Here is a 12463-nt window from a genome sequence, read left to right as displayed (position 1 = left end):
CAACAAGGAAATTTGCTTAGTGGTAGCCTTAGTAACCAATTATATTCAGCCAAGATTAATTTTCTGCTCCCAACACCAATCAAAATTCTTTGCAAACAACATACGCAAAGAATATGTTTTAAAGACAAAGAATATGTTTTAAAGACATATTGTCTTTAAAAACCCTTGACTTTTATTCTCTGAAGGTGGGGGACAGGATGTAGGTTGCTGCCCAAATCTGTGTTCCCCACATCACAACTCTGACACCCCAAACAAATGCTTTTATTTTAGCTCAGCCTCTTTTCTTGGTTGACAAAAGTGAGCTCAAGTATATTAAGTTACACATGCTTTCCTAGAACAATTCAGTATTATTTAAAAATAACACCAAATTAACATACTGCTTAATACAAACAATCCTGATGATATTTTTGCGATTTTGACAAAAAGTATTCTCAAGTCTGTTAGGAAGAATAACAGTAATTTTCTTCAAAAGTCTCAAACAGAAATGTTATCATAGTAAATCACCCACAAAATATGAAACATCTAAAAGTACCCACAGGTGAAATAGTATGGAATTGCTGCAAATCTGTCATGAGTGACATGGGAAAGATATCCTGAAACACAGCCTAACTCCGTAATAAAATGTAAGTCAGAACGGACCTTCACAAACTAATGGGGCTAGGTTATCCAAAAATAACTTGGAGAATTTGGCCCTTGGGGAGAATAATAAATCCACGTCTCGCTTTATACTCTAACATAAAGGATTAAATGAAAAACACAACAAGTGAGAAAAATTGTGTATTTAACAGATCTTGGCATAGGCAAAGAGTCCCTATGCATATAGGAAATGAACGAAAACAAAGAATAATAAATTCATCGAGGTAAAAATGTAAAGGGTACCTTGCAAATTAAAGGCTCTCTTCCCACAAGTCTCCCTAGTCGTCTCACTGAGGCTCTTCTGTGTCTGACATCCCTCATCTCCAGCGCTTCATGATCCTTCTGACATTTTGACTCCCAGGTCTGTGTGTCGGCCATGTTTGCTGAGCTTCCGTGGGTCCCAGTGCTGTGTCTGTCTCCTTCACTTCTGTAGTTACTGTCACAAAGGCAAGAACCCAGAAGGGCCCTCAAGTTAGCGGTAGAGTCCCGGTTCGCCCCCTAATGCTGGGCCACCAATTATTTTGACACTAACTGGATTCAGGCTTTACTGATTTGTCAAGAAAGAGTGTGCTGCATCTTGCTGGATGATGTGCTTCAACAATCCCGAGGCAACTGTGAGTGGAACGGTTCCCTTTCTTCTCTTGACATTTGGTTTTGAACTGGAATTTGAATCCCCCAGCATTAAACACTGTCTTATGTTCCTTCCGGACACTTCCAACAGCCTTGACATCCCTTAACTCCCGGCCACCACCAGCTCTTCTGCGAAGCAGGCCACTCCTGCAGCAATTGAGGGGCCTAATCAAAGCACGCTCTACATCCTTCTCTCTCCTACTGAGACAGGATAATCCATTCAACCTTCTCCATCTGCAGTTCACATGACTACCTAATCACCTGTCTCTCATTGGCAGCTTAAACTCCTGGAAGTTTAGCTACAGCTGGGGGGCGAGGGGAATGTGAAGTGAGAGAAGGTTCTCCACTTGTTGACAATTCAATCCACGTGCTATTAATTTCTGCACCTAAGGTCTAAACACAAAAGGCATTTCTACAAATCGAAACTAGGGAATTAGCTCATGATCTTTCACCCACAAGGTAGACCTATGGCTCTTTTCTGGAGCAGGGGGAGGGTATCAATATCTCTTTTCCTCTATCCACTTTAACATCCTGAATCAATCCCTTGCTGTCTTTGCCACACACCATGATGTTACTTTGGTACCTGTGGCAGGAGGCCTGGGCCTTTCTTTTTCTTTTTTTTTTTTAATGTTTATTTATTTTTGACAGAGAGAGAGCGAGAGAGAGAGAGAGAGAGAGAGAGAGAGACAGAGCATGAGTGGGGGAGGGGCAGAGAGAGAGGGAGACACAGAGTCCGAAGCAGGCTCCAGGCTCTGAACTGTCAGCACAGAGCCCCCACGCGGGGCTTGAACTCACAGACCGCGGCGAGATCATGACCTGAGTGCAAGTCGGGCGCTCAACGGACTGAGCCACCCAGGCACCCCGGCCTGGGCCTTCCTTATGCCAGTTGTAGGATCGGCCACCATTCTGGGCTAAGGGATACACAGCTCGACCCAAAGACATTTTGAATAGCTCTTAACTCAAAAAACTTCCCCCAGTATGACTATATACAGTTATATACTGTATTCTTAGACCCTCAGAACATCTTCATGTGGACATTTCTGCGCCAATGTAGTGGGTTGTGTGTGAGTCCCCTCTGTTCTTCCAATCTTTCCTTCCTCCTGTATGTCTCTGCACCTACTTATATGGCAACTTACTTATTCATGAATTCAGAAACTGTCATCTTCAGCTGTGTATCTGCTGAATAGTCCCTGGCACATAGCAAACATTCAGGAAATACTAGCTGAATGAATGAATGAAGGAATGAATGAATGAATGAATGAATCATATAAACTCCATTTGTGAAAAGCTTTTCTGCCATCAATTACAAACATGTGGACTGGAAATTGTCTAGTTAGCATGTATAAGAGGAAGGGCTAGCATGGATTTGTGAAAGAAGTAGCATTAAGAGGGCAGAGAGATGACTACAGAGAAACTATTTTCAGACACAATTAGAATGTCTCTTAGAGGAGAAAGGGGGAAAGTAGGAACAGATTGGTTTGATTCAATTAATTCTCAGGATGCCGAGGTCATCTATTTTTACCTCCATTGTCCTAAGAGGTAAAATTATTCTACTGCTCAGAATATGTGAATCTTTTGGCCTCCACCAGCCTTTGCCCTGATTTGTTATATTAGTGTCTTCACATAACTTTTGATTGTGTCTAAACGGGAATACTGGTAAAATGCACAGAGCCATTTAAAAAGGCTTCCTTCCTCCGATGACAGTAATTTAAAATGTTTTAAAGTCCATTTTTCTTTTTGCTTAAAAGTATATGAACATTCTGTTTGTTTGAGCCCATAGGTGTTATATTTTAATTTGTATCTTTATCATATACTTTCTCATCTTTTGCACCTTTTTCCTGTGGATATGCCTGCAGAGTTGGGCCAGAGTACTTTATTTTTTTTTTTTTAATTTTTAAAAAATTTTTTTTTCAACATTTATTTATTTTTGGGACAGAGAGAGACAGAGCATGAACGGGGGAGGGACAGAGAGAGAGGGAGACACAGAATCAGAAACAGGCTCCAGGCTCTGAGCCATCAGCCCACAGCCGGACGCGGGGCTCGAACTCACGGACCGCGAGATCGTGACCTGGCTGAAGTCGGACGCTTAAACCGACTGTGCCACCCAGGCGCCCCGGGCCAGAGTACTTTAAAGTAAACAATTTTTCTCTCATTTCTTAAGTGAAAATTGTGCTGGATCTTGGGTACTTTATTTTCTTTGAAACAGAGTCCTAAAATTTAAATTTTGAAAACCAATCACAATATAAAATTACTATACTTCCTTGCTAGATAAAGAGACTCTCCAGGAAATTCTTGCATAAAGTAATGAAAACAGTATAAACTTAGAATCTATAAAATGGCTTCATATGAAAATTAGTCTTTGTAATAACTATAATATTTTGGTCATATCCACTATAATGTAACTTAACTGTTTTTGTAAGTTGATTTTGCCAAATGTGCATTTCTGATTTATTTATTCCTTTTTGATATGTCAATATCCACTTACCTTCACTGAAAAAAATCTTAAGGGTGAAGATAACCTAGGGCCTGTTCTCAAAGGGTTTATCTATTTCTTCTCAATCTCCTAAAAAAGACTTCTTCAAATTAAACACCCCCCCCCAAAAAAAAGGTTAGTGTAACAGAAGTACTTTTTTATTATTTAAATCCAAGTTAGTTGCCATATAGCGTAATAATGATTTCAGGAGTAGATTAGTGATTCATTACTTACATACAATACCTAGTGCTCATCTCAACAAGTCCCCTCCTTTTTTTTTTTATTTTTTTAATGTTTATTTATTTTTGAGACAGAGAGAGACAGAGCATGAGCAGGGAAGGGGCAGAGAGAGAGGGAGACTCAGAATCTGAAGAAGGCTCCAGGCTCTGAGCTGTCAGCACAGAGCCCGACACGGGGCTTGAACTCATCAACTGAGAGATCATGACCTGAGCTGAAGTCAGACGCTCAACCGACTGAGCCACCCAGGCGCCCCAACAAGTTCCCTCCTTAATGCCCATCACCCATTTAGTCCATCCCCCCCCAACCCAAAATCCCTCCAGCAACCCTCAGTTTTTTATTTGTATTTGAGAATATTTTGTTTCAGGTAACATTGAAATATCGGTACCAAACTATCAAAAGTTTCTACTAAAAATATTTATGTAATATCTCAGAATCTTTTCTTTGTTAAAAAATGTTATTTATTTTTTAATGTTTATTTATTTATTTAGGGAATGTGCACGTGAGCAGAGAGGGCGAGAGAGGGAGGGAGAGAGAATCCCAAGCAGGCTCCACGCTATCAACGCAGAGCCTGACATGAGGCTTGATCCCACGAACTGTGATATCATGACCTGAGCTAAAAATCAAGACTTGGACACTTAACGACTGAGCCACCCAGGGGCCCCAAGATTTTATTTTTGAGTGATCTCTATACCCAACGTGGGCCTGGAACTCACAACCCTGAGATCAAGAGTTGCATGTTCTACTGACTGAGTCAGGTACCCCTAGGGATCCTTTTCAATGAAAGCTAGTAACCTTTAATCATTTCCAATAAGAATGAATTTTCAAACCCATTAGTTTTTCTCCATTTATCAAATGGAGAAAAAGTGTTTCTAAAAAAAAAATCTTTCTAGAATATTGGTTGCTTGTATTGTATACTGTGGTTATGTCGATAATATCCTGATAAATTTTTCAATGAAAAGAATACATATTAACTCACAAAAACGAAAGTTGAAAACAGATGTTTAAGATTTTCAACCATTTATTGGATATAGATTAGATACTGGATACATTTTGGAGACTGAATTTCTTAACACAAAGCTTTAAGTCACAACAGGAAAGCAGCACATTGTTGCTTTTGACTAGGGTCTTCAAAACTGAACTATAATCGACAGTTTGCAAGGTCTATTCAGGTCTGAGGATGGTTATTGGACTTCCCCTGCTTTATGGACACGATGCATTCAAAGTCCACAGTCGATTTCAGGAAATGGTGTGTGTTTGGGGGCATTCTGAACTGTTTCATACTCCAGATGCGATGTAAGTAGCTTGAAAAATAGGCTGAAGGAAGAGGGACACTATAATTCAATATTTTTACTCTAGGCTTGCCTAGTTTTTGAGAGGTTCCATTGTATTTCTTCTGTGAAATTCTGTAATTTCTTGAAGCAACATTTTAGAATATATTCCTAACCAAGGACTTTTGATACTTTAAAATTTAAATTGAGATAGTAAAAACGAAAGGGGTATGTTTAGGGGCGCTTGGGTGGCTCAGTCGGTTGAGCATCCGACTTTGGCTCAGGTCATGATCTCACAGTCCGTGAGTTCGAGCCCCGCGTCGGGCTCTGTGCTGACAGCTCAGAGCCTGGAGCTTGCTTCAGATTCTGTGTCTCCCTCTCTCTGACCCTCCCCCGTTCATGCTCTCTCTCTGTCTCAAAAATAAACACTAAAAAAAAGGGGGGGTATGTTTGCCAGAAGCCTACTAGTTGTTCCTTTGTCAGATGGAAAACTAATAGTATCTAAAACATCTGTCTTCTAGTCTATTATCTTATGTATATTGTTCTATAAGAAATTACTTTATGCCTTTTAAAAGTAGGATAATTGTAACTTAAGAAGGTTGGGATCTAGTCTTGGATAAATGTCTTTAAATGACTCCAGGAATAGTGTTAATCTCTCTGAACCTCAGCCAATTCATCAATAAACGGGGGCATATACTATCCCTACCTTGTTTCTCAGAGTCATTAAAAAAGTTAGATGAGTTACACTGTACATGATGTGCATTGGAGGATGTCAGCGTCATTGGAAGTGAAGGTGGGGGGAAGGAGTGAACCCGAGTATAATAGTATGTAGTTCAAGCCAGCAGCTTAAGAGAAGTTCCCCCAAAGGCAGAGACTTTTAGCTCTAATCTCAGATGGGCAGACTGAAGATGGACAGAAAGAAGTAGAGAATGTAAAGAGACCTAGGATAGAGATTCAGCTGTATCATGTAGGTAAATGTGGACCATGGATGAGTTAAAATCTTGGGCTTTCCTCTCTTCATAATGAAAATGTGGGCAACTTCTGCTATATGTGTTTTTAATGTATTTTTTCTAAACATTTTGCAATGGGCAGAATTTGATTTTACAATGAGGCAAAAAAACCTCATTTTATGTAAAAATATAAGAGAAGGGTCAACCCTTATGGGATTGTTATAAAAATTAAATAAGATGCTATAATAAAGCACCATCGATATGTGACCTTATATTCTTTATGAGAAAGCTGAAAACACCTAGTGATAATTTTAGCATTTCTCAAATTTCTTCAGTTGAGAGATGAGCAATCTGAGGTCTAAAAGATAAAGTTATTTAGTCAAATGCTTGCAATAGTACAACCTCCTGATTCATACTGCTTTCACTATGCCATACTATTAAGAGTATAGAACACGGAGAATAAAATTAGAAAAGGAACTTGTGTGAGCAAAAAGGAAGGGAACACAGCCTGTAGGTTCAAACGAGTGAGCCCTTGACTTTGCTCCTCTTGAACCCACGAGGTAGTATGTGCCCGACAGCCAATGGTAACAGGGAGTCTGGAGAGAAACAAACAAACAAAAACTCTGATGATTAGGGACAGAAAGAAGGTTGGAAGTTAAAAAAAAGTAAAAGAAAAGAAGAAAAGAAAAGAAAAGAAAAGAAAAGAAAAGAAAAGAAAAGAAAAGAAAAGAAAAGAAGAGAAGAAAAGAAAAGAAAAAAGAAAAGAAAAATGAAAAGAAAGAAAAGAAAAGAAAAGAAAAATGAAAAGAAAGAAAAGAAAAGAAAAATGAAAAGAAAGAAAAGAAAAGAAAAGAAAAGAAAAGAAAAGAAAAGAAAAGAAAAGAAAAGAAAAGAAAAATGAAAAGAAATGAAAGAAGGAAGTGGGAAAAAACAAAAATTAGATGCCATGTGCTGGTTTGTCTCTTCTGTTATCTAACAGATATTTGTGTAGTATAGCAGAAAAAAAAGACTTAAAAATGGAGCTCCACCAAATACAAGATGTCACTTGAGGAACTTAACACCATTATTAAGCAGCACCATTTTCTCTGTTGGTAAATTACTTTTGCTTTCACCAGATAAATATGGAGTATCTGCTATGTGTCAGGCATGGTACTCATTATTTGCTTAACTCCGGCCCCTCCCCCGCCACCACCACCAAATTTTGCAAAGCTGCTCTACGTATCACTAATTGACAGAAGAGAACTCTACGACTTAGAAAGTTCTGGAAATTTGTCCAAGGTCACAAAGCCAGCAAGGACTGAAGTCTGGATTGAAAGCCCTGTCAACCATACTCTTTGGCTCATGATTTTTACCATATCATGTTGCTTATCATATTTCAGAGCAACATGAAAATTAAACAGTATTTAGCTATCAGTCCCACAAATACCCAACCTCCAGCTCTCATGAAAATATCAATGAAAGTAGAGAAAAGTTGTCTTGAATACTGTATATCAACTGCCAACACTTACATACTCAATAAATACTTATTGACTGGTCGATTCTGACTGCTCTTTCCCTTTTTCCTCCGTGTCTCTCTCTTTTCCTCCTTCCTTCCTCTCTCTTCCCTCCTTCCCTTATTTCTTGCCTTGCCTGATAATTTTTCCACTGTGTAATATTTGTCTTTTTTTAACTGCATCTATATCCTTTTAAATGTGACAATTGGATACTTTGAACATGATTTCATTTGCTCATAGTGAGCAATTGTAGTAACTTATAATTTGCCTATTTCGATTTTATCATTTTGTTGCTTTTTGTTTTTATGCTTATTGGTAATTTCCTTTTTTCCTACAATTTGTTCTATATTGGTTTGACTGCTTCAGTCTTCTCTTGATTTAAAAAAGCATACATCCTTTAAATATTATTTACTAAATTACTTTGTTTTTCAAAAACACTCTCAGAATTATATTCTTTAATTATTAAGAATAAGAACTGAGTGGGGCGCCTGGGTGGCTCAGTCGGTTGAGCGTCCGGCTTCGGCTCAGGTCATGATCTAACGGTTCGTGAGTTCGAGCCCCGCATCGGGCTCTGTGCTGACAGCTCGGAGCCTGGAGCCTGCTTTGGATTCTGTGTCTCCCTCTCTCTACCCCTTTCCTGCTCATGCTCTGTCTCTCTCTGTCTTTCAAAGATCAATAAACATTAAAAAAATTAAAAAAAAAAAAAGAATAAGAACTGAGAAAGCTTTCACTACACTGTTTCCCACCACCCCCTTTTTACGACTTCTGTTTAGACTTTCTACCAGGACGTAAAATTGTAGAGAACTTAGGGTGCCTGGGTGGCTCAGTTGGTTAAGCCTCTGACTTGGGCTCAGGGCATGATCTTACAGTTCATGGGTTCAAGTCTCATATCAGGCTCTGTGCTGACTGCTCAGAGCCTGGAACTGTTTCAGATTCTGTGTCTCCCTCTCTCTCTGCCCCTCCCCTGCTCATGCTTGCTCTCTCTCTCTCTCTCTCTCTTTATTTTTGAGATAAAAATAAATATCTCAATAAGTATTTTGAGAGAGAGATCTCTCTCTCTCAAAAATAAACATTTTTTAAAAACTTTTTAAATATTGTAGAGAACTTGATTACTAAAATTAATCTAGATATAAAGATCACACTTGTGGTTAAAAATATGCATACACACACACACAAACATAGGTTGTAGGAAGAGTAAAATTGGATTTTCTATTCTTTTATTTTTAAGTTTATTTGTTCTGAGAAAGAGAGAGAGAGAGAGAGAGAGAGAGAGAGAGAGAGAATTCCAAGCAGGCTCCGTGCTGTCAGCGTGGAGCCTGACGCAGGGCTTGATATTAGAAACTGTGAGATCATGACCTGAGCTGAAATCAAGAGTCATATGCTTAACCAATTAAGCCGCCCTGGAGCCCCTGGATTTTCTATTCTTAATACAACAGCCAGAGTAATCTTTTCAAACCTATGTCAGAACATGTCGTTGTGTTTCCTCAGCACCCTACAGCAGCCATCGTTCACTCTGAGTAAAGCCCCAAGTCCTCACCGGGCCACAAAACACCACACCGTCAATTTCACATCACCTATCTGATCTCCTCTGTTAACCGTCCCCATCACTCAATCCATTCTGGCTGCGCTGGCCTCCTTCCTTGTCCTTCAACACATTAACCATACCTTCACCTTTGGACTTTTCCATTAACTAGTTCCTCCACATGAGCCATCCCTCCACCAGATACGTCCATATATATCTCCCTCAACCCCTTCAAATCTTGGTCAGATGTCACTTTGTGACAGTCTTATTCAACATTCTAGCCCCATAACCCCCCATAACTCTTATCTTGCTCACTTGTTTTCACGATAGTAACGTGCATATTTGTGTGCATATACGGCATAATTTAGCACATTTGCTGCTTATTCCTTCCCTCCTCTTCCACTTGAATATAAGACCTATGGAAGCAGGGGTTTTGTTTGGTTTTCTGCTGATCCCTAAAATATTCATGCACTGAACCGCAAGAAGTTACTAGTGTTGATTTCAAGGACGGGACAGTGTTAAGGACTCTGCTCCATAGCTTCAGAATTGAGGTGGTGACTGTAGGGAATACTGTGCCCTCAACTCCATCGTGATAAATGATCAGTTCCAGTTAGGTTTTGAACAGGTCCACTGAAAGTTTAAAATAAAACTAGAGAACTTGAAGCATTGGCTTTAGCCGCATAATAGATCACCTTCAATCGGGATGAAAGAAAACTTGGGGTTCACAATCAGTATCAAATCTACGCCAGACATGACTAAGTCGATATTTTCTGGGTAATATCTAGTCATGAAAGGGGCCCCCCGGGTGGCTCAGTCAGTTAAGCATCCAACCCCGGCTCAGGTCATGATCTCACGGTTTGCAAATCCAAGCCCCACGTTGGGCTTTCTACTGTCACCAGAGCCTGCTTCGGATCCTTTGTCCCTCTTTCTTTTCCTCTCCCCCGTCTCATGCAAACACGCACGTGTGCTCTCTCTCAAAAATAAATAAATATTTTTTTAAAAAATCTAGTCATGAAAAGCATTCTAGTGTGGAGAAAAGGGATACTATATTGCCTTCAAAAGACAAAAAAAAGGAAACACATTTTTTAGATCACAAATGTATAATAGTACAAATGGCATTGTTGCAAGGTACCATAGAAACAGCTCGGAAGTTCACGAATAAAAGGGAAGAAGGTAACGTGGAGGAAATTAAGCTATTGTTATTTATTTAGTGTTTTTATCTGTAAAGAATTATACTGAGTATGTTACCATATATCACATCAAAAATTCTTAGACTAGGGGCCCCTGGGTGGGTCAGTCGGTTAAGCGTCTGACTTCAGCTCAGGTCATGATCTGACAGTAGGTGAGTAGGAGCCCTCTGTCGGGCTCTGCGCTGACAGCTCGGAGCCTGGAGCCTGCTTCCTGTTCTGTGTCGCCCTGTCTCTCTGCCCCCCTGCTCGCGCTTATCTGTCTCTCTCAAAAAAAATAACTAAACATTAAAAAGAAATTTTAAAAACCTCTTAGACTCTTGGAAGTTGGTGCTATTATCATATACTCGTTATCCAGATGGGGAAACTGAGGCTTAGAGAGGTCTGTGTGACTTTCCCAAGATCATGCAGCTACTCAATGCAGCTGTGGGTGTAGGTCTCAAGTCTAGTGCTGCCTCTTGCCAAATTATAGGTTTTTGCTTCTACCGTGACAGTGCCTGTGATACATAGATGGAGGTAAATCTATCAGAGTTCCAAACTCCTCAGGAAAGAGAAATAAGATGTTTCTTATTCAACAGTTGAAGAGATGGGAGGAAGGAAGGAAAGGAACAAAATAAGGCACCTAAGGCGAAATTCAATCCCACCAGAATTCATCAGGGAGAAAACTGTTCTTACACTAGAGGAGCATATAGAAAAGAAATAACCTTAGGAGACTCAGTTTTGCCTGAAGCTCATAGAGGAAAAGAAAACAAATCTAGTGGAGAAAGAGCTCAGGGAATTTACAAGAGAGGAAACTGTACCCTACTACCATAGGGACCGGACAGAGGGAATCTGAATGAGAGAAGCTACCAGAGGAAAGAAAATGGGAGTATGCTGTGAAAATGCATAAATATGTTGTGAAAGACATAACAGGAATAAGAATCTGTGTTGTAAACAGTTATCTTTGAGTGAAGATAAGCAGACTGAATTTATTTGCAAACAATATAATAAAACCATATTGCATTCGTTTGAACTTTCACATCAGTCAACTGAGGAAAGGCTCCCTACATAAGGGCGTATTTTCCCGTTCACCACACTAAATATCGGGCATTTGAAAGATAAAAATTCTCAGAATGAATGGCAATGTATTCTGAGTTGGAGAGAATAAACCTTAGTGATCTTGTTTTTAAGAACCTAGACACCTAAATCGAGGCTCCAAATATTCTTAAACTACTGCCTAAAACTCCTGAAAGACGAAAGAAAGAAAGAAAGAAAGAAAGAAAGAAAGAAAGAAAGAAAGAAAGAAAGAAAGAAAGAAAGAAGAAAGAAAAAGGAAAAAAGCTAGCAAATGAGACTTATTTACAGAAACTAATAAACGTTGTGAATAAAATGCATCAAACTGTTTAAAAGTAGGATAGGTTTCTCAGAAGAAAATATGGCATTGACATAGCCAGGATGAGGAAATTCCTAGAAGATAAACAATTGCATGAGAAATTATGAAAGCTTTGCCTCCTTTCAAGATGTCGCAATGTGTTAAGATAATTATATCTGAGAGAAAGGAGTGCCAATGACAACGGAAAATAAAATGGCTATTTTGAGTATCAAATGGTCATTAATGTAGAGAACTTATGGCAAAAGGGAAAAGGGTTTTCAGCTGCATTTGGAGTTGGATGCAAATCAATGAGCGAGGGTGTGCCTTTGGACCAGAACACGGACACATGATAAAAGAAAAGACACAAAGAACAAGAACGAGAGAAGGATGGTTGGTGGTACTTCCAATAAATTTAAAAAAGGAGATGTTACCAAAAGAGAAAGTACGCTTAATAAAAAAGTGTTTATGCAACTACCGAGAAGGAAAAATAAAGAGGAAATAGTATAGGTCAAAGGTGAAATATCAACAAAAGAAACACACAAACAAAAAACAAAACAAACTACAACAACAACAAACACAGAGCTTAACAGAAAGCATCAGTATTGACATGTAAGCGTCAATACAGGCTGTTTATGCAAGAATAAGTAAATGACTATTAACATGGGAAGAGGTTTTAAGTAAAGACAGTTTAAAAGAAGAAAGAGAGGTAAAAA

General features: G+C 39.1%; 1 protein-coding gene across 1 annotated transcript in view; it reads right to left on the bottom strand.

The window, feature by feature from the left end:
- The window catches only part of DLGAP1 (DLG associated protein 1), a 1131601-nt gene extending 1130180 nt beyond the window's left edge, over positions 1-1421 (bottom strand). Inside the window, exons 1-2 of the mRNA XM_045042034.1 lie at positions 1169-1421; positions 880-1072 (exon numbers count right to left, since the gene is read on the bottom strand). The gene's annotated coding sequence lies outside the window, so the exon portion shown is untranslated. The remainder of the gene's footprint in view (positions 1-879; positions 1073-1168) is intronic.
- Between the last annotated feature and the right edge of the window lie 11042 nt (positions 1422-12463).

Source organism: Felis catus, chromosome D3, assembly GCF_018350175.1.
Source record: "Felis catus isolate Fca126 chromosome D3, F.catus_Fca126_mat1.0, whole genome shotgun sequence".
Classification (NCBI taxonomy): Eukaryota; Metazoa; Chordata; class Mammalia; order Carnivora; family Felidae; genus Felis; species Felis catus.
The sequence above is the reverse complement of the archived record's forward strand: the minus strand, read 5'-3'. Positions and strand labels throughout refer to the sequence as shown.